Below are 27665 nucleotides of genomic sequence, written 5' to 3'. Positions count from 1 at the left end.
AAAGTACAATAGAGCTTACCAGGGGCAAGAATGAAGGGAAATGGGGAGTTATTGTTTAATGGGTACAGATTTTCTGTTTGGGATGGTGGAAGGTTCTGCAAATAGATAACAGTGATGGTTAGAGAACATTATGAGTGTACTTAATGCCACTAAATTGTACACTTAAAAATGGTTAAAATGGTAATTTTATATTATGTGTATTTTCCATAACAAACAAAAGAAATAAAGAACAAGTGTCATGCATAGAAAACCATTACAAACATGGTAGATATTAATCTAACTATATCAATAGTCAGTTTAAATGTGAATGGTCTAAATACACCAGTTAATAAACAGAGACTGGCCTGGCCCCATGGCTGAGTGGTTAAAGTTCGGCATGCTTCACTTCAGCAGCCCAGGTTCATAGGTTCAGATCCCGGGCACAGACGTACTCCACTCACCAGCTATGCTGTGATGGTGTCCCACACATAAAGTACAGCAAGACTGGCACAGATGTTAGCTCTGGGCTAATCTTCCTTAAGCAAAAAAAAAGAGAACTATTGGCAATGGATGTTAGCTCAGGATGAATCTTCCTCAGCAAAAAACAACAACAAAAAACAAAAGCAGAGACTGTCAGAGTGGATTTTAAAAGAGACCCAATTATGTGTTGTGTATAAGAAATCCACTTTAAATGTGAAGATACAGATACATTGAAAGTGAAAGGATGGAGAAAAACATACCATGATAAAACTAATCCAAAGAAAGCTGGAATAGCTACCTTAATTTTAGACAAAGCTGACCTCAGAATGAGGAGAATCTCAGAGATAAAGAGGGCATTACATAATGATGATGAGGTCAGTTCTCCAAGAGGATACAATAATCCTTAACCTGTATGCACTTAACAACAATATGTTAAAACACGAGAGGCAAAAACTGATGGAATTACAATGAGAAATAGACAAATTCACTTTTTTAGTGCAGACTTCAACACTTTTCACTCAGTAATTGACAGATCCATCAGGCAGAAAATTATAAGGATGTATTTGAACTGAACAGCACCATCAATCAACCGGAGCTAGCTGACATTTATAGGATACTTTACACAAAATCAGCAGAACACACGTTCTTTTCAAACTCACATGTAACAATCACCAAGATAGACCATATCTGGGCCATAAAACGCACCTCAACAAATTTAAAAGAATAGAAATCATATGAGGTATGCTTTCAGACCACAATGAAATTAAACTGGAAATCAGTAACAGAAAAATAGCTAGAAAATCCCAAAATATTTAGAGATTAAACAACACATTTCTAAATAACATACGGGTCAAAAAAGAAGTCACAAGAGCAATTTTAGAATATTTTTAACTAAATGAGAATGAAAATACAACTTGTCAAAATTTATGGGACGCAATGAAAGCTGTGTTTAAAGGGAAATTTATAGGATTGAATGCATGTAAGAGAAAAAAAGAAAGATCTAAAAATCAAAAATCTAAGCTTCCATATTATGAACCTAGAGGAAAAAAGAGCAATACAACACTAAATCAAGTAGAAGAAAAGAAATAATAAAAATCAGAGCAGAAATCAATGACAGTGAAAACAGGAAATCCATAGAGAAAATCAATGAATCCATTGAAAAGACCAATAAAATGGATAAACCTCTAGCCAAGCTAAGCAAGAAAAAATGAGAAAAGACACAAATCACTAATAACAGAAATGAAAAAATGTCATCGCTACTGATCCCATTAAAAGGATAATAAAAGAATATTATGAACAATTCTATACCCACAAATTTGATAACTTAGATAAAAATTAACCAATTCCTTAAAAGACACAAACTACCAAAATTCACACAAGGAGAAATAGATAATCCATATAGGCCTACAGCAATAAAGAAATCAAATCAATAATTAATAACTTTCCAAAAATGGAACATATCAACTGAAATAGTTTTACTGGTGAGGTCTACCAAAGCATTTTTGAAAATAATATCAGCGGTCAGCCCCATGGCCAAGTAGTTAAGTTCGCGCACTCCCCTTAGGAGGCCCAGGGTTTCACCAGTTCAAATCCTGGGTGCGGACATGGCACCGCTCATCAAGCCATGCTGAGGCAGGATCTCACATGCCACAACTAGAAGGAGCCACAACTAAAAATATACAACTATGTACCAGGGGGCTTTGGGAGAAAAAGGAAAAATAAAATCTTAAAAAGAAAAGAAAAGAAAAGAAAGGAAAGGGGCTGGCCCTGTGGTGCAGCGGTTAAGTGCGCACATTCTGCTTCTCAGTGGCCCCAGGTTCGCTGGTTCGGATCCCGGGTGCGGACATGGCACCACTGGGCATGCCGTGCTGTGGTAGGCACACCATGCTGTGGTAGGCATCCCGTGTATAAAAAAATAGAGAAAGATGGGCATGGACATTAGCTCAGGGCCAGTATTCCTTGGCAAAAAGAGGAGGATTGGCAGTAGTTAGCTCAGGGCTAATCTTCTTTAAAAAAAAAAAAATTAGCAATAAAAAAAAAGAAAAGAATATCAATTCTTTACAATCTCTGCCAGAAAATAGAAGCAGAGAGAACACTTCTGTTCTAACTGTGTTTTCTTAGATTCTGTATTTGTCTATTTGGCATCCATTAGTCACAGGGACAAACTAATGACCAAAGTTGTTTATACCTTCCCTGCAATGCAGAGCCCATACTCTTGACCTCCCCCTTTATCTAATTCTCACACACCAAGACAATATTTCCCCTATCCTAAATCAACCCAGAGCTAAGTACCAGACAACTAGAGATAGCCCCTATGTCCCAAAGTCCACCAGAATTATTCCAACCAGCCAACCCTAAATGGTTTCCCCCACCCTGCCTTGCCTTTCCCATGGAAAACACAGTAAAGGTTCGGAGCCAGGCTTTCCTCTCACTCCCTCTGCCTCCCGACCAACGCAGTGCTTCTTCATGTGGCCTTCCATGGCATGACATGCCCCCTTCTCTTGGGAAATGTAAGTGATAAATTATTCTCTCAAAAGCAATTGTCCCCGTGTCTCTCACCTTGCCATACCGATTAAACCAAATCCTGAGAACACATTTTAAAACAACTTCCTAACTTATTGAATGAGGCCAGTCTTACCCTACTAGCAAAATCAGATAAAGGTATTATAAGAAAGGAAAACTACAGATCAGTATCTTTCATGGACATAGACGCAAAAATAATCACCAAAATATTAGCAAATCAAATCCAACAATGTATAAAAAGAATTATACACCATGACTAAGTGGGATTTATTCCAGGTATGCAAGGCTGGTTCAACATTCAAAATCAATTAACGTAATCTGTCATATAAACAAAATAAAGAAAAAATCTTATGGTCATATCAACTGATGCAGAAAAATGCATTTGACAAAATCCAACAGCAATTCATAATAAATGAAGGCTTAATCAGTGAACCGCGAATAGAAGGGAACTTCCTCAAATTGATAAGGAATATATCCATGAAAAACCTGCAGCTAACGTCATACATAATGGTGAAAAACTAGATGCTTTCTCCCTAAAATCAAAAACAAAGAAAAGATATTTTTCTCATCACGCCTATTGAACATCACACTGGTAGTCCTAGCTTGTGCAATAACGTAAGAAAAAGGGGGGAAAGGATATATGGATTGGGAAGGAAAAAATAAAACTATCTTTGCTCACAAATGACATAAGTGTCAATGTGCCCAAAGAATCAACAACGACAACAACAAATCCTGGAACTAAGAAGCATTCTAGTCAGTTTGCAGGATGGAAGGTTAATATTACAAAAGTCTATTACTTTCCTATATACTACCACGGACCATTGGAATTTGAAATTAAAAACACAATACCATTAACATTAGCACCCCAAAAAAGATAAATACTTAGGAATAAATCTAGCAAAATATGTACAGGATCCATGTGAGGAAAACTACAAAACTCTAATGAAAGAAATCAAAGATCTAAATAAATGAAGAAATATGTTCATGGATAAGAAGATTTGATATTGTTAAGATGTTAATTCTTCCCAATCTGATCTACAGATTCAAATGAAAATCCTAAAAAGTTATTTTGTGGATATCTGGAAACTGATTCTAAAGTTTAGATGGAAAGGCAAAAGACCCAGAAGAGACAACACAGTACAGAAGAGGAAGAACGAAGTCAGAGGACTGACGCTACCCGACTTCAGGATTTGCTGTAACCTTCAGTAATCAAGGCAATGTGGCGTTGGCAAAAACAGACAAATAGATCAAAGGGACGGAATTGAGAGTCCGGAAATAGACCCTCCCAAATATGCTCATCTGACAAATAAGCAAAGCAATTCCGTGAAGAAAAGATAGTCTTTTCAATAAATGGTGCTACCATAAATGGACGTGCAGGGCAAAAAAAAAAGAATCTAGACACAGACTCACACTCGTCACAAAAATTAACTCCAAATGTATCATAGACCTAAATGTACAATGCAAAATTCCCAGAAGTAAACAAAAGGGAAAACCTAGATGATCTTAGGCATGATTTAGATACAACACCAAAAGCGCAATCCATGAAAGAAAGAAAATAAGCTGGACTTCATTAAAAATAAAAACTTCTCCTTTGTGAAAGGCACTGTCAAGAGAGTGAAAGACAAGCCACAGACTGGGAGAAAATATTTGCAAAACACTTATCTGATAAAGGACTGGTATCCAAGTATACAAAAAATTCGATGAGAAAATGAACAACCCATTAAAAACCGGGCAAAAGATCTAAACACATCCCACCAAAGAAGATATACAGGTAGCAAATAAACGTAGGAAAAAATTTCAACATCATACATCATTAGGGAACTTCAAATTAAAACAACAATGAGATAGCACCATGTATATATAACAATGGCTAAAAAAAAAAAAAAAGAGAGAAAAAAATCCTGACAACACCAAATGCTGATAAGGATGTAGAGCAACAGGAACTGTCATTCATTTCTGGGAGGAATGCAAAATGGTCCAGCCATTTTGGAAGATAGTTTGGCGGTTTCTTATAAAACTAATGTAATGTAATCTTACCAGGCAATCCAGCAATCACACTCTTAGGTACTTTGTGTGCACACAGAAGCCTGCACATAAAACGTTTATGGCAGTTTTATTCATATTTTCCCAAAATTTGGGAGCAACCAAGATGTCCTTCAATAGGTTAATGGATAAACAAAGTGTGGTACATCCATACAATGGGATTTTATTAAATGATAAAATGAAATGAGCTATCAAGCCCCTCAAAAACATGGAGGAACATAAAATACATATTACTAAGTGAAAGAATCCAATCTGAAAGGTTGTATGATTCCAACTATCTGACATTCTGGGAAAGGCAAAACTGTAGAGATGGCAAAAACATCAGTAGTTGCCAGGCGGTTTGGTGGGGAGGGGTTGGGTATGAATAGGTCAAGCATAGGAGTTTTCAGGGTGGGGAAACTATTCTATATGACACTTTAGTGGTAGATATAAGACATTATGCATTTGTCAAAACCCATAGAGCTATACAACACAAAGACTGAACCTCAATGTAAACTATAGACTTTAGCTAATAATAGCATCAACGTTGGTTCATTAATTGTAACAAATGTATCACACTGATGCAAGATGTTAGCAATAGGAGAAACGGTGTGGGAGTTTGGTATTGTGGGAACTCCCTTTACCATATGCTCAATCTTTCAGTCAATCTAAAATTGTTCTTGGGGCTGGCCTGGTGGTGCAGCAGTTAGATTTGCACGTTCCGCTTTGGTGGCCCAGGGTCGCCAGTTTGGATCCCAGGTGCAGATATGGCACTGCTTGGGAAGCCATGCTGTGGCAGGCATCCCACATATAAAGCAGAGGAAGATGGGCATGGATGTTAGCTCAGGGCCAGTCTTCCTCAGCTAAAAAAAGAGGAGCAGGGGCTGGCCCCATGGCCGAGAGGTTAAGTTCTAGCGCTCCGCTGCAGGGGGCCCAGTGTTTCATTGGTTCGAATCCTGAGCGTGGACATGGCACTGCTCATCAAACCACGCTGAGGCAGCATCCCACATGCCACAACTAGAAGGACCCACAACAAAGAATATACAACTATGTACTGGGGGGCTTTGGGGAGAAAAAGGAAAAAAATAAAATCTTTAAAAAAAAAAAAAGAGGAGGATTGGCAGCAGATGTTAGCTCAGGGCTAATCTTCCTCAAAAAACAAAAACTGTTCTAAAAATGGTCTATTAATTTCAAAAATATATGAAGCCTAAATTGATGGATAGCATTGTGCTATCAATGACCAGATGTGTTTTTCCATGCTATTTCTTGCTACCCATGATCCTCCCTACCCAGACAGCTAGACCAAGAGTCTCCCCCTCCACTGATTAATGGAAGGGTGATTTCAGAGGAACAAAGAGCAAAAGAGTCTGAGTCTTGACTTTGGGGTTTCAAAAATCCAAAAATGGTTTAGAAGATTATTCAATCCATTGGTGAGGTTTTCACATTGAGGAGTAGGAAAAAAACGTCCTGGAGTGAGAGAGAAGATCTGGAGGGGAAGCGGGAGGGTAAAAAAGTCTTAGTCAGTTTGAGCTGCAAAGTGAAATACCGTAGATGGGTGGCTTAAACAGCAGGCACTTATTGCTCACAGTTCTAGAGGCTGGGACGTCCAAGGTCAAGGTACTGGGAGATTCAGATTCTGATGAGGACCGTCTTCCTGGCTTGTGGATGGTTGTCTTCTCCTTATGTCATTGCACGCCTTTTCTTGGCATGTGCACAAGGAGAGAGAAAGATCTCCAGTCTCTTTCTCTTTTTATAAGGACATTAATCCCATCGGATGGGGCTCCCCACCCTCATGACCTCCTGTAACCCTAATTACCTCCCAAAGACCCCATCTCCAAGTGCCATCATATTGGGAGTTGGGGCTTCACGTATGAATTTTGGGGAGATGCAAGCATTCAGTTTATAGCAGACCCCAAGGTGTAGGAGAGGCCAAGGAGAAGGGGCAGTGAGAGGAACCCAGAGAGGTTTTGGTGAGGGTGCGTCTGAGGGCGAGGAGATCTACCCTTCCTTCCTGGGTGGACCCTGGGGCGGGGAGAGCCTCTGGAGCTCCCTGGAATTCAGCATGACAGGAACACCCGAGGGAGAAGAGGCCCCAGACAGCCTGAGGACCCTGTCATCCCCGGCAGGTGCGAGAGGAAGAGCAGCCAGACTTCCGTGCAAAAGGAGCTGCGACAGAATCAGGCCTGTGGGGCCCCTCGGTCAGGAGAAGCAATGATGCGGCAGCGAACTTCACAGACCAGAACAACAACGTCTGCCTCAGGGGGGGCCAGCCTGACAGACAACAGCAAAGACGGTTCCCTCCTCACCCCAAACCCCCGCCCTGATGCCGTGATCCTCTCCACATGCCTCAAAAATCAAAGCCCAACAATCGACCAAGGAAGCCCTAACTAAAAAATAGGAATTAGGTTGAGTTTTTTGAAGACAGAAAATCACATTTCTTGCATGGCTGAGTTTGTGGGTTCGGCTTCACTCACACACAGGATTCACTAACCCTTCCTTGCTCCAGCCTCCAGAGTAAAGGTGCTCTCTCCTTCGCTGCTCTGCAGCACTCCCTTCTTGTCAAAAGCATCCATCATAACTTTGTAAAAATGCCTTAGAGAAAAGAGGAAGGAAGTATTTTTTCAAGAGCAGCATATTAATGCTTTCTCCCTTAAAACAGAGTGTGCAGCAGCACATTCTAGGTGCACGTTAAGCCAGCATCTGACATGCCTTCCTTGATAACAGAACCTGCCCAGGGAGCAGCAGTTCTTATGAATGACGTTTCTGATATGCAAAAAAGAGTGGAGAAGAAAAATTAGTCGAATATCTTTGCTGTCTTTGGTGACAAGGATGATCTGAAGAGATAGCTACCATACACAGAAGCTTCCAGCATGGGCAACTCTACCCACCTTCCACCCCACCTCATCCCACTCCTATTCTAAGCCTCCCTTTGACACCTGTTATACACACCTGTACTTGCACTGTGGCTTGATTATCCTGTTTTTCTTAACCTGTATAGAGCCCTGATTGGATGATTATAAAAATATTGACTATATTCTTAGAGGAGGGAAAGACAGAAATATGAGAAACCTTGATGTAATCGAGAGTAGTTAACCTTTAGAGGAGTGCTTACTCTGTGCTAGTTTTCCTGTTTATTAAATCCTCTTAGTCCTCACGATCCTATGAGAGAGGTGCCATTATTATCCCAGTTTTTAAAACGAGGACACTGAGGCACAGAGAGGTTAAGCAATTTGTCAAGCAAGGCCACACATGCAGGAATCGAACATCAGAGGCCATGCTGTAAGGACTACGGTATACTGCCTCCCATCACGTGGGTCTCATTTAATGACATTTACATATATCATTTTACTTACTCTTATATAGTACTATGAGTTAGACGTCATCCCCAATTTTCTGATGAGGAAACCATAGCCCAGAGATGTTAAGTGATTTTCCCCCAAGACACCCGCTATTAAGCAGTAGAGGTGCAATTGCATTCTCAGAGAATATTCTATCATACCACTGGAACACAAGGTCAATGAGGGCAGAGATTTTTAATTTTTTTTTCCTCTTTAGTAGCATATGTAATGTTTGTTTGTTTGTTTTTTAATTAATATTATGATAGTTTACAACCTTGTGAAATTTCAGTTGTACATTATTGTCAGTCATGTTGTGGGTACACCACTTCACCCTTTGTGCCCTCCCCCCCGCCCCTTTCCCCTGGTAACCACTGATCAGTTCTCCTTGTCTATATGTTAACTTCCACCTATGAGTGGAGTCATATAGAGTTCGTCTTTCTCTGTCTGGCTTATTTCGCTTAACATAAGGGAAGAGATTTCTGACTTTTGCTCATTGCTGTTTCCCCAGCACTGAGAACAGTGGCTGGCACATAGTAGGCCCTCAGTAGATAGTTGTTGAATAAATGAATGCTTCCACTGCTATAGATCTGCAGAGATAAAGCAACAATTACTGTCGGGAAATTAGAAGCACATATCCATTCAGACAGCCTTCATTTCAGTGTGCAATGTCTGGAGGTCTCCCACATCATTTGCAGCACAATCTCTTCAACTTACCTACGAGGGAAGGTTATATGATGTATATCTACCCATCTAAACTTCATCTTGCTCCAGGAATAGAAATTAAAACTGAGGCAAAAATGAGGTAGAGACAAAGTAAAGCCAAGACTGGATCTCAATAATTCAGAACTTAAAGACCTCGATGCTTGCTAGAGGTGGGTCATATATCATGCTCCAAGCTTCCCAGCAGCCTGTGCGAAAAGGAATATCTGATTGAGTGCACAATTCACAATATCTGTGAGATAATGGCAAACTCCTGGATCCAAAGAAGTACAACTCTTCTTAGTACTAAGACCAGAAAAAATTCTATCCTGGAGTTTCTCATAAAGATGGCTGTGTGTGTAATTTATTAATAACTCAAAACGTGAAACCAGAGGGGGAAGGTCCCTAGGTAAGAATTTAACTGAAACTTTACATAGTGTAACAGACCTTATATGTCAGTCCACTGGATTATATGCCAAGAAACAAGTTCCCACACATTGTCAGAGTGTATTTGTGCCATTGTGTCATGGTCCACAGAGTTTTCTAGATCACTTAGCTGAGGACGCACCAGCGAGCCTGCAGAGAAGCGATGTTCTTGGTAGAACTCCTTTGTCCCCCATCCCACTCAGATCCATGGGGGTGCATTGGTGACTATTCCCTTAGCTCCACCAACACCTGACCAGTATTAATAGTTAATAGGTAGTGAAGGAAAAGATTGCAGTAGTGGTGGTAATGGTAGTGATATTGGTGGTGATGATGGTGGTAGTAATGGTGTTGGTGGGGGTAGTGCTGGTGAGAGTGGTGGTGGTGGTGGTGATGGTGGTGGTGATGGTAGGGGGTGATGGTGATGATATTCATGATAGTGGTAGTGGTTTGGAGAACACAGAGAATGGGCAGTAAAGCCAGAGGAAGTGTGGCCTGCTGCCACATTTCTCCAAAGTTGGGCTGTGTGGAAGAAAACATATACCATGTAAGGGGGCTGAGCCCAGGATTTCCAGGCAGTGACCAGCAGCCAAGGAAAAAGCACAAAGGTGACCTACCTCCTCCAAGGCAGTACCTGCTGGAAGGGCCAGGATTCTCCTTAGAAGATAGTTCTACTTTTCTGTGAGTGCACAGGCAAAGGAGCCCTCAAAGTTCTACTCTAAATGACCTGGCTGAAATGGTTTTATTCAAAAATGTATAAAGGCAGTGAAACCTGACACCTGCCTTGGCCAAAATAAACAGTCAGTCACTCAGAGAGCCATTACCAAGCCCAGCTTTGAGCAATGCTGCCTCCTAGTGCCCTCTCCACCCAGGACATGTTTGCAAAACTACTGCCAGATGGCATGAAAAGGTAACTTGATTGCTTCCATCAGTGGGTGGCAACCTTTTTCTGTAAAGGGCTGGACAGCAAACAGCTTCTGCAGGCCGTAACTCTGTTGCAACTACTCAGCTCCGCTGTGCTGGGGCAGAAGCAGCCACAGACAATACGTAAATGAACAGGTGTGTTCGTTTTATAAATAAAACTTTATTGATGAACACTAATATTTGGATTACACAAAATTTTCACAAGTCCCACAATATCATTCTTCCTTTGATTTTTTTTCAACCATCAAAAATGTAAAACCAGGGCTGGCCCCATGGCCGAGTGGTTAAATTCACGCGCTCCACTGCAGGCAGCCCAGTGTTTCGTTGGTTCGAATCCTGGGCGCGGACATGACACTGCTCATCAAGCCATGCTGAGGCAGCATCCCACATGCCACAACTAGAAGGACCCACAACATAGAATATACAACTATGTACTGGGGGGCTTTGGGGAGAAAAAGGAAAAACATTTTTTAAAAAATCAAAAAAAAATGTAAAACCATTCTAACCTTGCAGATCCTATAAAAAGTGGGGCAGGCTAGATTTGGCCTGCAAGCCATAATATGGCGACCCCTGTCAGATTGCCATTTTTAAACCAGTCAAGAGCTGAGGAACATCTACCCAAGATCATAGCTTGAGTTTTAGATTCACTGAACTGTGGGCCCTTCCTTCTGGTGACAATTCTGCCAGCCAGGACCCCTTCTTCCTACTTCAGTGTGACAGAGCCATCTCATCATCTGTGAGAGAAAGCTTGTATTACTCTTCTCTGCAGCAGAGGCCACATTTCCAAAGTTTTGCGTTCCAAAGCTGGCCCAGATCATTAGGAAGCAAGTTATAAAGAAGGGAGGTGGGATACAGCTCCCAGGGGCCCCTCCGGAGGTTATGCTGCTTTGCCTCTATGGCTGCTAGCTGTCCAGGTGGTGTTACTATGTGGGCAGAGGCAGGAAGGAGGTTCTAACTCCTGGGGGGCAGGCCTGGGGAAGGCACTGGCACATGGGATGGGGTTGGAAATCAACTCATAAAAACCCAGCCCCCAGCCTTGATTTCACACTCTTTCTCTAATGCCGTTTGTCATAGTCTTTTTTTTTTTAAGATTTTTATATTTCCTTTTTCTCCCAAAGCCCCCAGGTACATAGTTGTGTATTTTTAGTTGTGGGTCCTTCTAGTTGTGGCATGTGGTACGCCGCCTCAGCATGGCTTGATGAGCAGTACCATGTCGGCACCCAGGATTCAAACGGGTGAAACCCTGGGCTGCCGAAGCAGAGCACATGAACTTAACCACTCAGCCACGGGGCCGGCCCATGTCATAGTCTTAACAACTGTCATGTCAACATAAAACATTAGAAATATTATGAAAAGTCACTACCATCAGAGATGGTGGGGAGCATCCCAGCTGAAGCCTTGGTTTCACTTCTGTAATTCCTGCCGTAGAGTCAAAAGCTGAGGAAACCTTGATAAAAGTCATAAATTGGGTATGGTTGAGAGTTCAAGGTCTGGGGTCAGATGGGCAGCTAGTTACTTGCTCTGCGATCTCAGTCAGCTTACTTAAAGCTGCAGTCTGTTCTCCACTGCTGCGGCTGCTGAGAATAGTCTCTATTTGTCTGCCATCTTTGGGTCAGTCCTTCCAGATTCTTCCACCTGGGGGAAACTCTGGATTGGCTGAGCCTGGTCACATGGCAGCACCCTGGTGGCAAGGGTCAAAGTGTCTGGCCACCTTTCAGCTTCTACCCTGCATCCTATCAAAGTATACACATTGGGAGATTCTCCCCAAATAGGAATGGACACAACCAAAAATGGCACTTCACTACAATTACATTGTAAAATCTTTGTAGAATAATATTTAAAGACATAGAAAAAAACCAACTGTTGTTAAGTTACAAAAAAAGATTGCAAAACAACACATACAGTATGGAAAAATATATACATATGTTATATATGTATGTATTATACATATAAATATAATATATATGAATATATATACACTTATAGAAGAAGTTAAGACCAAAGGGTTAACAGTGGGTAACTGTGGTGGTAGGATGATAGGATTATGGGTGACTTTTATTTTCTCTTTTGTGCCTTTCTGTTTATCCCAAATGTTTACAAAAGTGAGTGGAATACCCTCTAGAATGGCTATAATAAAAAAGACGGACAATAACAAGTATTGATGAGGATGTGGAGAAATCAGAACCCTTACACACTGCTAATGGAAATACAAAATGGTGCAGTCACCTTGAAAAAGTCTAGCGGTTCCTTAAACAGTTAAAAACAGAGTTAGCATATGACCCAGCAATTCCACTCCTAGCTGTATTCCCAAGATAAATAAAAATATATGTCCAAATAAAACTTGTACGTAATGAACAGATAAACAAAATTTGGTATACACACACAATGTAATATTATTCAGCCTTAGAAAGAAATGAATTTCTAACATATGCATGAAATTCTGACACATGCTACACATGAACGAACCTTGAAGACGTTATGCTAAACAAATAAGCGAGTCACAAAAAGATAAGCATTGTACGATTCTGCTTATATGAAGAATTAGAACAGGCAAATTCATAGAGACAGGGAGTTGAACAGTAGCTGCTGGGGGCTAGGGGAAAGATGGGGAATTATTGTTTAATCGGTGGAGTTTCAGCTGGGGAAGATAAAAAAGTTCTGGGGGCTGGCCCCGTGGCCAAGTGGTTAAGTTCACATGCTCTGCTTCGGCGGCCCAGTGTTTCGCCCGTTCGAGTCCTGGGCGTGAAAATGGCACTGCTCATCTAAGCCCTGCTGAGGCGGCATCCCCCATGCCACAACTAGAAGGACCCACAACTAAAAATATACAACTATGTACCGGTGGAGTTTGGGGAGAAAAAGGAAAAATTTTAAAAAAATTTTTTAAAATAAAAAATCTTAAAAAAAAAAGTTCTGGAGATGGGTAGTGGTGAGGGTTGCACAACAATGTGAATGTACTTAATGTCACTGAACTGGACACTTAAAAATTATTACAATGGTCAACTTGATTTTATGTATATTTTACCACAATTAAAAAAATAGTTACCAAAAATTTAAAAAGTGGAGATAAAACACAAACACAGTTCTATAAATTTAAGCAAAATTATTTTATACATTTAATAAAATATTCTACAATAACAAAAAATGGTTAAAATGTTAAATCTTATATTATGTATATTTTACAACAAAGAAATTTGTACAACAATGTTCACAGCAGCACTATTCACAATAGCCAAAAAGTGGAAACAGCCCAAAGTCTATCAACTGATGAACAGATAAACAAAATGTAGTATATCCATACCATAAAATATTGTTCAGCAATAAAAAGGAATAAAGTACTGTACTGTATAGTGAAGTGTGATACAGCCAACCCTGGTGGTCTTAGAGGTTAAGATTCAGCCCTCTCACTGTAGGGGCCCAGGGTTTGTTTCCCAGTTGGGAAACCACACCGCCAGTCTGTCGGTTGTCGTACTGTGGCGGCTGCGTGTTGCTGTGATGCTGAAAGCTATGCCAGCAGTATTTCAAATTCCAGCATGGTCAGCCGTGGTGGACAGGTTTCAACAGAGCTTCCAGATTAAGACAGACTAGGAAGAAGAACATGGCCACCCACTTCTGAAAAAATTGGCCAAGATAACCCTACGAATAGCAGCGGAACCTTGTCTGATACAGTGTTGGAAGGTGAGAGCATGGCACAAAAGCATGGGCCCAGGGTTCTACTTTGCTGTGCACAGGGTCACTAGGAGACGGAGTCGACTTGACAACACTCACAACAAAACTGACACGTGCTACAACATGGATGAACCTTGAAAACATGCTAAGTGAAAGAACAGACACAAAGGCCGTATAGTGCATGATTCCATTTATATAAAATGAGCAGAATAAGCAAATCTTAGAGACTGAATGTAAATTGCTGGTTGCCAGGGACTGGGCAATATTTCTCCTGGAGAGTAAATACGGAGTCACTGCCAACTGGGTTTCTTTTTGGGGTGATGAAAATGTTCAAAAGTGATTGTGGTGATGGTTGCACAGCTCTGTGAATATACTAAAAGCCATGAATTGTACAATCTAATTGTATGGTATATGAATTCTGTCTCAACACGGCTGTTACCAAAAGCAGTAAATAACAAAAAAAAATCTCTAATCTATAAAGGCATAAGTAATTTTAGGTATGCTTTTTTTGGTAAGGAAGATTGGCCCTGAGCTAACATCTGTTGCCAATCTTCCTCTTTTTTTTCCTCCCCAAAGCCCCAGTACATAGTTGTATATCCTAATTGTAAGTCCTAGTTCTTCTATGTGGGATGCCGCCACAGCATGGCTTGAAGAGCAGTGTGTAGGTCTGCACCCAGGATCCGATCCAGTGAACCCCAGGCTGCCAAAGCAAAGAGTGCGAACTTAACTGCTACACCACCGGGTTGGCCCCTGCATAACCAGTTTTAAGTGATTGGAATGCTAGATGGTAGAGGTACAGATTAAGTAGTAAAAACAACCAAAACAAATATTAAAACCATTCAAATCCAGGGCTACCTCTCTTTGAAAGGCCATATTGATCAAACAGCCTTTGATCCCACAGCGTTTGGGGGACTTTTCCAGTACAAGGTTTCTATGGTCTGAATGTCTGTGTCCCCCAAAATTCATATGTTGAAATCCTAACTTTCAAGGTGACGGTATTCAGAGGTGGGGCCTTTGGGAGCTGATTAGGTCATGAGGACTGGAGCCCTCATGAATGCGATTAGTCCTCTTATAAAAGGGACCCCAGAGAGCTCCCTGGCCCCTTCCGCCATGTGAGGACACACAGAGAAGGTAGCTGTCTCTGAACCAGGCAGCAGTCCCTCAATAGACACTGAATCTGCTGGCTCCATGGTCTTGGACTTCCCAGCTTCCAGAATGGTGGGAGATAAATTTCCATCGTTTATAAGCTACCCATCTATGGTATTCTGTTATAGCAGTCCAGAAGGACTGAGACAAAGGTCAAGTAGCATGCAGCCGTTCTAAGGCAGTCCCAAAAGACTGAAGGCTTCCAACTGAGGCGCAGCCAGGGAAACTGGCAGAAGTGCAGCCTTTTTCCTAGGGAAGAGTGTGTACACAGGAGGCCTCCCCTAGACTGGGACACTCACAATGTTTTAAAGATGCATGATATTTCACATCAAAATCTCATATGCCTCCACCCCCCCCAAAAAAAAAAAAATCCCTTGTACCAATATGGGCTGGAGCAGAGTAGTAGTGGCCTGCTGTATAAGGGCATGGATCTGAGCTCCAACAGCGCCCCCACGACCCCATCACCTTCTCCTGGATGGCCACTCTCTTTTGCTTTACCTGCGTGGCCCCTAAGCTACACCGAAACCCCGCACTGAGGTTTCTAAGGGAAGTGGGAAGTCAGCTCCTCAACCCTCATCTTTGGTTTGAGAGGATCAACTTGTGGCTTCTTTTCTCCTTTAAAAAATGTTCTGCCAACAAAAAATCAAACAACCCAATCAAAAAATGGGCTGGAGACACGAACAGACATTTCTCCAAAGAAGATATACTGATGGCCAATAGGCACACGAAAAGATGCTCATCATCGCTGATCATCAGGGAAATGCAAATCAAACTACACTAAGATATCACCTTACACCTGTTAGAATGACAAAAATATCTAAAACTAATAGTAACAAATGTTGGAGAGGTTGTGGAGAAAAAGGAACCCTCATACACTGCTGGTGGGAATGCAAACTGGTGCAGCCACTATGGAAAACAGTATGGAGATTCCTCAAAAAACTAAAAATAGAACTACCATACGATCCAGCCATCCCACTACTGGGTATCTATCCAAAGAGCTTGAAGTCAGCAATCCCAAAAGTCCTATGCACCCCAATGTTTATTGCAGCACTATTTACAATAGCCAAGACGTGGAAGCAACCTAAGTGCCCAGCAACAGACGAATGGATAAAGAAGATGTGGTACATATATACAATGGAATACTACTCAGCTGCAAAACAGAACAAAATCATTCCATTTGCAATAACATGGATGGACCTTGAGGGAATTATGTTAAGTGAAATAAGCCAGCTAGAGAAGGATAATCTGTGTGTGACTCCACTCATATGAGGAATTTAAAAATGTGAACTAAGAACAGTTTAGTGGATACCAGGGGAAAGGTGGGGTGGGGGGTGGGCACAAAGGGTGAAGTGGTGCACCTACAACATGAATGACAAATATTAATGTACAACTGAAATTTCACAAGATTGTAACCTATCATTAACTCAATAAAAAAAGTTTTTTTAAAAAAATGTTCTGCAATTCTTGGCTAAATATAAAATGTGAATCATAAAAGAAAAGACAGACAGGGTGAGGAGGTAAAGACAGGGGACAATAATCCCTCCCTGTAGGGCAAACAAATGCAGATTTAGAAACTACCAGGAACTGGATTGCTTTAGCCACCTCGGCCTTGAACTTCCTAGAAGGAAGATGTCAGCGAAGATTTAGGAGGTACTTGAGACCCCGCCCTTGCGGCAGCCGTGGTGTGGCCGTTATCTTTGGTTTCAGTTTTAAGCACGTGGCTTTAAAGGGGACTTTCCCCACTGGAGCAGGAAGAGCTCACAACTGGAGCAGCCCCAGAGCAAGGAACAAACTAAGCTGGAAACAGCTACAGCTGGCAAGCGATAAAGCATGAGATGCCCGACTCCACACAGCTGCCAGCAGCTGGAACCAAGCAGGTGACCATCAAGTTGGAGACTTAAGACCTTACACAGACCAAACCCTGAGGTTTGTGAAAGCACGAAGCCCGTCGTAGGGAGTGGAAAAAGGAAATGAAAGCTAATGAGGGGTTGAGCAGCTATTGGTAACACTAAATTTTATGCCAAGTCAATGTGAGGAAAGAAGTGACCCAAAATGGTCTTTCTGGTGGAGGAGAAAGGGATCGTCGAGATGAAATCAGCCAGGTGCATCCTCCAGAGATGCAAATTGCCACCCGCCCCACACACCCCCTTAGTGAACATTTGTTGCTTTCCCCACCCCCAAGGACCCATCCCGCCATCTCCAGCACAAGACCCTGCCGCTGGCCCCTGAGCTTAGAAGTGGGTTCAGGGGGCAGCAAACAGCCGTACTGGCCTCATCAGAGTGACTCTTAGGGCTGTTGCAGGCTCTTCTAGAAAAGAGGCTTGCTCTTTCAGGCTGGAACTGAGCTGGAAAGGAATGGGCTGGAGCTACTGCAGCCATTTTTTGCCTTTGCACAGGGTGAACCGGCTGAGAACAGAGCCTAGAGACAGGAAGTGAAACTAAATCGTCAGGGAATGAAATCAAATGACATTTCTATCCAACCACGGCTGATGTTAGATTGGTTACCCCCTGGAATTTTCAGTTATGTAAGCCAATAAACTCCCTTTTTGCTTAAACCTATGCATGCCAGGATTTTCAGTTATATGCAAGAAGAAGCCCCCTCATGTGGCCCCTCTGAGTACAAAGAACGGATCACAGGGGAAATTTTATTTGACAAAGCTGCCAGAGGCCTGAGCTACAGGTCTGGATATAGGTAGGAGTGTCCTTTCGAAGATTAGGAGAAAAGATTCCTGGAATACATGAGGGAAACAAAGACACTAAGGAAGGTCAGGGAGAGGCACTCTGCCCTACACTGAGATACAAAAGATGTGTAAGACACCGAGAGAAGGGGGAATGGGTCAGTCAAAAGCCAAGCCTAGGGGTTGTCAGTTCAGTCCAGGAATAGGACTGGGGGTGCCAGTCAACCTTTATTACAATGAAATACAGTGATAAATGATTTTCATAGTTGTGTGTCACTGAACAATAGATAACTAGAACAGTCTTCCTTCCCATATCTGCTTTTCCTCTCATACCTCCTGCCTTGGTGAATGCCACTATCACCTCCTGTGATAGATATCTATTTGATTTTTGTCCCTGGTTCCTGGCACTCAGCTCCTAAAACCCTTGGACTCCCCAGAGTAAGAGGGTGTCTTTTGCATGCTAATGAAATGACTGGTGGATGGGGGCCCATCGATGACTTTGGGATGGGTGCTGGTCACCTGCAAGACCCAGGCATAATTAGAGGGTTGGAAGTTTTAGTCCTACCCCTCAACCTCTGCGGAGGAAAAGGGGCTGGAAATTGAGTTAATCACCAATTATGTAATGAAACCTCCATAAATACCCTTAAACAAAGGGGTTCGAAGAGCTTCTGGGTTGGTGAACACATTAAGGTACTAGGAGGGTGGCGCACCCAGAGAATGCATGGAAGGTCGGTGCCACCTTCTCCCACGCCCCCAACACCAGTGCCTTGCCCTAGGCATCTCTCCCATTTGTCTGTTCTTCAGTTGCATCCTTTATACTAAACTAATGAATATGAGAAAGTGTTTCCCTGAGTTCTGTGAGCCATTCTAGCAAATTACTAAACCTGAAGAGGGGGTTGTGGAAATCTTCAATTTATAGCTGGTTGGTCAAAAGCACAGGTGAGAACCTGGGACTCACTGTTGCCACCTGAAGTAGAGGCAGTTTTGTGGGACTGAGCCCTTAACCTGTGGGGTCTGACGCTAACTCTAGGTAGATAATGTCAGAATTGAATTCAATTGTTGGACACCCAGATGGCATCTGAAGAGTTGGAGAATTGGTTGGTGTGAGGAAAAAACCCATAGATTAGGTGTCAGAAGTATTGTAAGTAAAAATAGTTTAGACCTCCCCTACTCCCAATCCACAAAACCTGGAGTCATCTTAGATGCCACACTCTTATGGCCCACCCTTCCCATGAGCCCAATTACCTGATAAATTATCCTGATTCAACCTCCCCGATATCTCTCATCTCCCTTCTTCCTCATTCATTCGCCTGTTTACTCATTCAGTCACAGATATTTACTAATTACCTTCTCGGTGCCAGATTTCATGCCAGTCATTGGAGACCCAAAGACTAATGAGACCTGGTGCCCGCCCTAGGAAAATCACAGTCTAGTGATAATTCAGAAACCAAAATACAGTCATAAAGCAATGAGATTCACTGAGAGATGGAGAAATGCACAGAGCCTCATAGAGCCCGGAGTAGAGGTCCCTGACCAGCTGGGAATGGAGGGGTAAGGGGTGGGAATATCAGTGAACTTTTCTTGGTGAGGGTGATGCCTGAGTTTTAAAAGTGTAAAGAATGAAAGAGAACTGGCCATGCCAAGAGGAGTGGGAGGACACAGGCAGCAGAGAGGGCAGCTTTGAGAATGACCCAGAAGTGAGGGCAGCGTGGTCTGAATCTACTCACCGTCTGAATCCAGGCTCTCATCACCTCTCACCTAGGCAAGAGGTCATTAACTACTCCCCCCACCCCTTCTCCTCCACCTCCACCAGAAATTTCTCTAAAGCTCAAATTTGACTTCCTGCCTCCTCTGCTCACAGCCCCCTGCTAGTTTCCCTTCCTGATCTGCGGCCTCGCAGCCTCGCCTCTGTTCATAAACTCCTTAGTGTGGCTTCAACAGTATTTTCCGTCTCTGGATCTTCACCTCTGCTCTTTTGTCTGCCTGGAATTTCCTGCTCTGCCTTGGTTGATGTGGCGAACTCCTATTCATACTTCAGAATGACTCAGATGTGACTTATTGCGCAAAAGTCCCCTCCTACTTGCAGTCACCTCTGTGGTGCGTGTATTCCACAGCTGTGAATTTCACCAAATTACAAGTCTCCCTTCTGCTCCGGCTGTGAGGGTACAGACCTCCTCTACCCACAGGCACCAAGACTGACCTGCAGCGGTCCCTCAGCAAATGAGGAAACGAGGGCTCCTCACTAGGTGAAAACGGCGGGGGACGGAGATTGGCCATGAGCTAACATCTGTTGCCGATCTTCCTTTTTTTTTTTATCTCCCCAAAGCCCCAGTACATAGTTGTACAGCCCAGTTGTAAGTCATTCCAGTTCTTCTTTGTGGGATGCCACCACGGTATTGATAAGCGGTGCATATGTCTGCGCCCAGGATCCGAACTGGGGAACCCCGGGCTGCTGAAGCAGAGCACGCAAACTTAACCACTTGGCCACGGGGCCAGCCCCTAAAACTTGCCTTTTTGTCCATAGATCCATCTAGACTCCCATTTATAACGATGAGGTTCTATGGCTTAGAGGTGCTGTGTAATGGTGATTGAGTGGTTATTATGATTGTGAAGTTGTTTTATGTACAAGTTTGTGTACATGATGATTAAGACTAGTAAAGCTCTTTTGAATTAAAACAAAATATCCCAATTGAATTTTATTTAATTACAAAAGTGAGCCTCTCAGTGCACAACATTCAAACGATAAGATAAGGAAAATGCCCATCTGCCCCAGGCCCCACTTCCCCAGTCCTAATCGCTTGGTGTGACTACTCGGAACAGTCGGATATGTGCGTCCTTTAAGACTCTTTTTCAGGCCTATACAAACGTGTGTGTGATTTTGCCATGCCCCCGCCCCCCAAAATGTATGTATACATATATGCATTTAAACAACTTGATGGACATCTTTGCCAATACACGTAATTCCATTTTATTCTTAATAGTCACATAGTAAGAGTTCATTATATCAGAGGTCAGCAAACCGTGGCCTACAGGCCAAAAATGACATGGCACCCAAATAAAGTTTCACTGGAAGGCAGTCAAGCCCATTCATTTACATGCTGTCTGTAGCTGCTTTGCCCCACAACAGATGAGTTGAATAGTTGCATCAGGGACTCTGTGGCCCACGAAGCCTAAAACGTTGCTACCTGGCCCTTTATAGAAGTGTGCCAACCCCTTCAATATATGGCTGTACCGTGCTTTATTTAACCAGTTCCCCATTAATAGCATTTAAATTGTTTCCCTTTGTTCTGAATTACATACAATTCCACAATTAACACTTGTTTTTTTCAGTATTACACCAATTGACGACCAGCATGGGTACCAGTGAAAGAGAACATGACCAAATGGGACCCAACATATCCACACAGAAAAAGTTTCCTTTAAAAAGGGTCTTTGAGTTAACAGACCCAGTGGCTCAAAGTGGGGGACTCTGGGATTATAAGCAATTGTCAAGTCATTGAGGCAAAAGGCTGTATAGAAAGATCTTGTGGGCCAGCCCCAATGGCCTAGTGGTTGTTTGGCTCACTCCACTTCGATGGCCTGGATTCAGTTCCCAGGTGCGGACCTACACCACTCATTTGTCAGTGGTCATGCTGTGGTGGTGGCTCACATACAAAACAGAGGAAGATTAGCAATAGATGTTAGCTCAGGGTGAATCTTCCTCAGCAAAAAAGAAAGAAAGAAAGATCTTGTTTTCATAGTAAAGAACCAGAACACCCACCAAAGAGTATCAGAGCACACTCCAGTGTCCAGGATGAAGTGAAAATTCACGGATGTAAGACAATAAAAAATAGATACTAGCAATCAATGGCCTACACTTGATGATGCAGTACATAAAGGAGCCCGAAAGAGAAGCAAAGGAAAGGAAATTAACAATTACCAACCACACGCCAGGCACATGAACCAGATACTCCGTGTACGGGCATGATATTCCAAATGTTAAATAACCACCATGGCATGGGCATTAGCCAGTCAGAACAGACACAGACCTTAAGTAATGGGTATTGCTGAACCCATGTGACCTGCTGAATATCATATTGCTCATATTTAATACTCAGTTTAATCCCCACAATAATATGCCAGCTGATAGCCAAGAAAAGCACCTCTGAGGAAAAACATCAACCCACACAGCATTCCTCCTTCTTCAAGGAAGCCTCAGGAAATTATCCCCTTCAGGCTAACCACCAATGGTAACTGAAGAAGCAATTATCAGAACTTCTGCAGAGTCTCAGACTGTACTGGGGAATATGGATATACGTGGATAGAGTCAAAGTTATACACTCTTAGAGATATTTCTCCAAAGAAGATATACAAATGGCCAATAAGTGTATGAAAAGATGCCCAACATCATTAGTAATTAGAGAAACACAAATCAAAGCCACAACGAGGTACAGCTTCACCTCCACTAGCTTGGCTATAATAAGAAGATGGACAATAACAATGTTGACAAGGATGTGTAGACACTGGAACCCTCATACACTTATGATAGGAATATAAAATAGTGCAGCCACTAAGGAAAACAGTTTGGTAGTTCCTCAAAAAGATAAACATAGAGTGGGGCTGGCCCCGTGGCTGAGTGGTTAAGTTCGCGTGCTCCGCTGCAGGCGGCCCAGTGTTTCGTTGGTTCAAATCCTGGGTGCGGACATGGCACTGCTCACCAAGCCAGGCTGAGGCAGCGTCCCACATGCCACAACTAGAAGGACCCACAACGAAGAATATACAACTATGTACCGGGGGGCTTTGGGGAGAAAAAGGAAAAAAATAAAATCTTTAAAAAAAAAAAAAAAAGATAAACATAGAGTTACCTACCATATGACCCAACAACTCTACTCCTAGTATATACTCAAGAGATATGAAAACGTGTCCAATCAAAAACTTGTATACAAATGTTCATAGCAGCATCATTCACAACAGCTAAGAAGTAGAAACAACACAAATAGTCCATCAGCTGATGAATGGATAAACAAAATGTGGCATATCCAGACAATAGAATATTATTCGGCCATAAAAAGGAATGAAGTACTGATACATGCCACAACATGAGTAAGCCTTGAAAACATTATGCTAAGTGAAAGAACAGACACAAAAGGCCGCACACATATTATGCGACTCCATTTATATGAAATATCCAGAATAGGCAAATCCGTAGAGACTGAAAGTAGATTAGTGGCGACCAGGGGCTAGGGGTAAGGGGGATGGGGAGCGACTTCTAATGGTTACAGGTGATGAAATGTTCTAGGATTAGATAGTGGGGACGTTTGCACAACTCTGTGAATATAGTAAAAAGTGGATTCACCCTTTAGAAGGGTGAATTTTATGGCATGTGAATAAAATTCTTTTAATAATTACACATTTTAATACCAATGAACCATATTCCTTGGTGATTTGCCTTAAAGTTCCATCTCAAATATCTCCCTGTACAAGAGAGACATTTGCTTCATTTTGGCACATCCCGCCTAAGCCGTTGTTCCAGCTGATCCTGCTGGTTTCTTTATGAAACCAAGTTCTCTGCTCAGCCCTGCTACTGACGGACCTGCTTCAGACTGTGCTTCTCCGCTAGGCCCTGCAGGACCCACACCACACTTCAGAGCCAGCCCACTGGTTTTCTTCCTGCCCACAGTGCCCTGCTCAGCTAGACTGCCACCCTGGTGGGACAGGAGTTAGCACCTCTTCCAGGATGAGGAATAGCCTCATTAGGAAGAAAAGAAGAAAGAAAGAGGGAGCGAGAAGGGAAGGAGGGAGGGAGGGAGGGAAGGTTTCAGGTCACTAGAAGCCTAATCTTGCTCTTGACTCATTTATTTCTTAGTTGGTTTGTCTGATATTCTCTTTTTAGTTTTCTTTCTCTTTCCTTCCCTCCTTGAATTAATTTATCCATTCGTTCCTTCTGTCATACAGTATGCTTACGTACCAGGCATGGGACCAGGCCCTGAGGAAGCTGGAAGTTTTTTGCTTCAGTTTTGCTCTTCCCTTTGATGAAGCTCCTCCTCCTTCTCGATCATTCCCAGCTGACATCCTGGTTGACTTTCCCTAGTGGCCACAGTGCCTTGATGGCGATGTCCTCTCTTCCTCGAGTCAGTCAGCAATACCTCAGCAGCTTCTTACAACCTGCAGCCCATTTACTGTATCCTCCTATTTCAAAACCCATGTCCACTGGAGTCCAATGCTCTAAGAGAGGCCTTTTACCCACAGTCTATTTACAATGAAAGAAGACCAGTGGGTCCTGGACACTCTCCAAGTTACCAGCTCCTCATACTTCCCTAGGTCATTAGGGGAAAGATAATTAACAGTCTTTGTCGAGGTGGAGGGTCACTTGTAGCAAAGAGTAGGGGAGATGACTTCACAAGGGCACAGGATTGGATGAAAGGGATCGTCGGGTCACAAACTGAGAATAAAGCCAAAGGAATAGACCAAGAGGGAGTTCATGAAAGGTCAAAGTGAGTCCTAAGTGCCAGATACATGGAGTACAGTTTGAGGCGACATGGCAGGGATAAGGGGGTGTCCAACAACCTTTAAATTATGGCTTACTATTTTTAACTGGTATGTATGCCTTCCTCTTTGGGGCCACACCTCGCCTACTTTAATTATATGGTGATAGAAACAAGAACAACAATAAGTAACACTTAAACAAGGTTACTCTGAGCCAGACACTATGCTAAATGCTTTACGCAAGTTTATAAATGTTATTGGGTGGGAGGAGTCACTGTTTATACCTCTGGTCCCTGAGGTCTCCCCATCAGAGTTCTGAAGAATTGGCCTCAGCATCGGGATGGTGGGCAGCAGTGGTGCAGAGAGCACAGGGCACTGGGTTCAAAAGAAGCAAAAGAAAACTCAGAACCCTGGTAGATAGAGGATAGCCTGGGACAGTGTCCAGCAACAGGGGAATAAGGTGAAGCTCAAAATCAGGAACCAGCTTGCAGACTGGAATTGGAAAGGAAATCAGGGTGGGAGGTAGGTTCTCAAAAGGGGACAACGTTCAGCACCTCATGGAGGGGCTGGCGCTGCAACACCTAATCCCGATAAAGGATGGTAAATTTGATCAAAGTTTACAACACGAGTTCTTGGTGCTGCACAGGAAGTAAGATTGGGACCAGAGGTGTGTGGTGAGGCACAGATCTGGACACGGAGCACAGGGAGGATGCTAGTATGGATTTCCAAGCCTGTTTTTCCCATGGGTCCTGATTGGGCAGTGTCAGGAAGAACAAGGGCAGTATCCAGTGCCCTGGGTGGTGCTCAAATATCCAGTGCTCAGGGAGGGCGAGGAAGAGAGCAAGACAGAACAGTAGCATCCCAAACAAAAGGCCAAGTCTAGGGATGGGGATCACTGGCAGGGCAAGCAATGATCTCAGAAACACCATGTAGGCTCAATGGGTATCCCTCGGCCACAGACTCCTGGGGCCAGAGTATATGGCAAAGGCATGGGAAATAGCAACACAGGCACTCGGGGATCAGCCCGGAGCTAACAGAGCTGAGTCTGCTCCCAATGTGACCCCTGGAATGAAGGTGGGTCAATGGCTGCATAACAGGATGCTGAGGGAGACTTTCCAAAGTGTCAGTCTGAAGGGAGTGGGCAGACGCCAAACACCAGGAGGCAGGACAAGTACTAGAGATGTCAGGATGGAGCAAGTACATTTGAATGGAGGGAGGAGACAGCCCTGGAAAAACTCCCCTGAGCCACTGGAGCAGGTCAAATTGGCTTTATGCCCCCTACTGATGAAAGCACCCTGCTCAGTCAGACAGAGGCTGGGTCCTCCTTTAACTCCAGCACCCAGTTGAGGCTGCTCCCACACTCCCCGCCTCAGGAACTAGAATTAGAGAAAGCAGCAGTGGGCTCCGCTGTGAGCCAGTGTTTACTGAGCTCCGTCTGTGGCCAAAAGCAGTTCTAAGCATGCTTTCCATTCTTCTCCCGAGACATTCCATTCCTTCTTCCTTAAACGATGTTCTTCTCTTACAATTAGTTATCAACCATGACCTCTCCAAGAGCCTTTGTTTTAGGCAAAATGACAAGTATTTGTTAATAAGGTAGCCACTGTGTGCATATGACAAAGAAAAGGCTAGGCTGGGATTATTATTTCTATTCTTGGGAGGAAGAAAAACATCATAGACGCCTGTTGAGCACTCCAGGAGCAGGGGCTTGTATATATATTATTCTTTGTTTCTTCAATTTATTTGTAGTTTTCAGTCACTGAGATTTTGAGATTTGTTATTGCAGCCTAACTTACCTTATCCTGATTTGTACAAGATTATGGAGAAAGATGAGGACAGGCTTCACAGAGAAGCTTGGGACATAAAGGTGATTGGAGCAGTAGAGAACAGAGAAAAAGACATTCTAGAGAGGCGTGGGGGTGCAGAGTCAGAGCTGCACAAGCCACTGACCTGCTCTGTGGTCTGTTGTGGCTAGTGTGCAGCGAGGAGGCTGAATGGGAAGAGACGAGGCTGCAGAGGAAGACAGGGGCCAGATTGTGAGAAATCTTTAAAATACACTAGGGAGTTGCAGAAAATGAGGAGCCAACAAAGATCTTTGGAGTAAAACCCTAAAGGGATTTATGTTTTAGAAAAACATCTTTCCGCAGAGTAGAGAGAGAACAGAATGGGAGGAAGATCAGAGGCTACGAGACCAGTTGGGAAGCAACTACAAGTTGAGAGCAAAGCGATGAAGGCCTGCATCAGAGATTGACAAACTTTTTCTATAAAGGGCCAGATGGCAAATATTTTAGGTTTTGTTTACCATACAGCCTCTGTCATAACAACTCAACTCTGAGTTGTAGTACAAAAACAGCCATAGACAATATGTAACAAATACATGTGGCTGTGTTCCAATAAAACTTTATTTAAAAAAGAGGCGATGGGGGCCAGAATTGGCTCATGGGCTGTAGTTTGCCCAGCCCTGTACTAAAGTAACAGTAGGACAGCTACCAGTTACTGAGACCTACCATGTACCAGGCACTTTACAGACATCATTGCAGATTCTTACAACCTTGCAGGGGAGGTATTATTGGCTCCATTTTTCAGATAAGGAAACTGAGGCTGAGAGATGTTGGGTAATTTTCCCAGAGTCATATGGATGGAGTATGTTAAAGTTGGGATACAAACTCAGGTCTGATTCTAGAGTTCACGCTCTTTTGTTATTCTAATGCCACCTCCTGAAGGCAATCAGGAAGGAAGAGAGAGGGGGATATACAGAGCTGTCAGTTCTCAGTGCCTGAGATAATTCACTCACTCATTCATTTATTCATCCATCCATCCATTCCTTCCTTCAACAAATATTTTGCTTATGCTGTAAGTAAGTACTGGGGATACAAAGATGAATGAGATGATTCCTGTCCTTGAGTAGCTCAGAGTCTAGCATTTAAACCTATAGGTGGATACGGGAGATGAAGAAAAGGAAATACGATTTATTAATAAGATCAAGGAAGTAAAACATTGAAGTTGCTCTCCTCCCTGCCTCTTTCTTTCCTCTAAGCATCCAGGGAGAGCCCTCTGATCCTCTGGGATCATAGACACCTGATATTTTTACCTTCTAGCATTGAACACATAGGTAGATTGACTATGAAACTTTGGAGCTTAAGCTTCAGGGTTCCTTGCTTCCTGAAACAGGGTCCTCTGAGGCTCTGTGTCTAATTTTTGTATTTCTTTCTTAAGAGTTGCCCTTTAGAAGTATATAAGCCTCAGGCCCAGAAGCCTGGATCCCCTTAAGTGAATGTTTGTCAGCCAGGTCTGTCAAACGTTTTTTTCGGGAATGACCAGAGGC

The 27665-nt window shown here is 42.9% G+C and overlaps 1 long non-coding RNA gene across 1 annotated transcript in view; it reads right to left on the bottom strand.

Moving 5' to 3' along the window:
* The window catches only part of LOC103548269 (uncharacterized), a 57654-nt gene extending 37971 nt beyond the window's left edge, over positions 1 to 19683 (bottom strand). The window contains exon 1 of the long non-coding RNA XR_011526415.1: positions 19606 to 19683. This is a non-coding gene — a long non-coding RNA (uncharacterized lncRNA). The remainder of the gene's footprint in view (positions 1 to 19605) is intronic.
* Between the last annotated feature and the right edge of the window lie 7982 nt (positions 19684 to 27665).

The sequence above is a fragment of the Equus przewalskii genome, chromosome 14, assembly GCF_037783145.1.
Source record: "Equus przewalskii isolate Varuska chromosome 14, EquPr2, whole genome shotgun sequence".
Classification (NCBI taxonomy): domain Eukaryota; kingdom Metazoa; phylum Chordata; class Mammalia; order Perissodactyla; family Equidae; genus Equus; species Equus przewalskii.
This window is presented reverse-complemented; position numbering and strand designations above follow the sequence as displayed.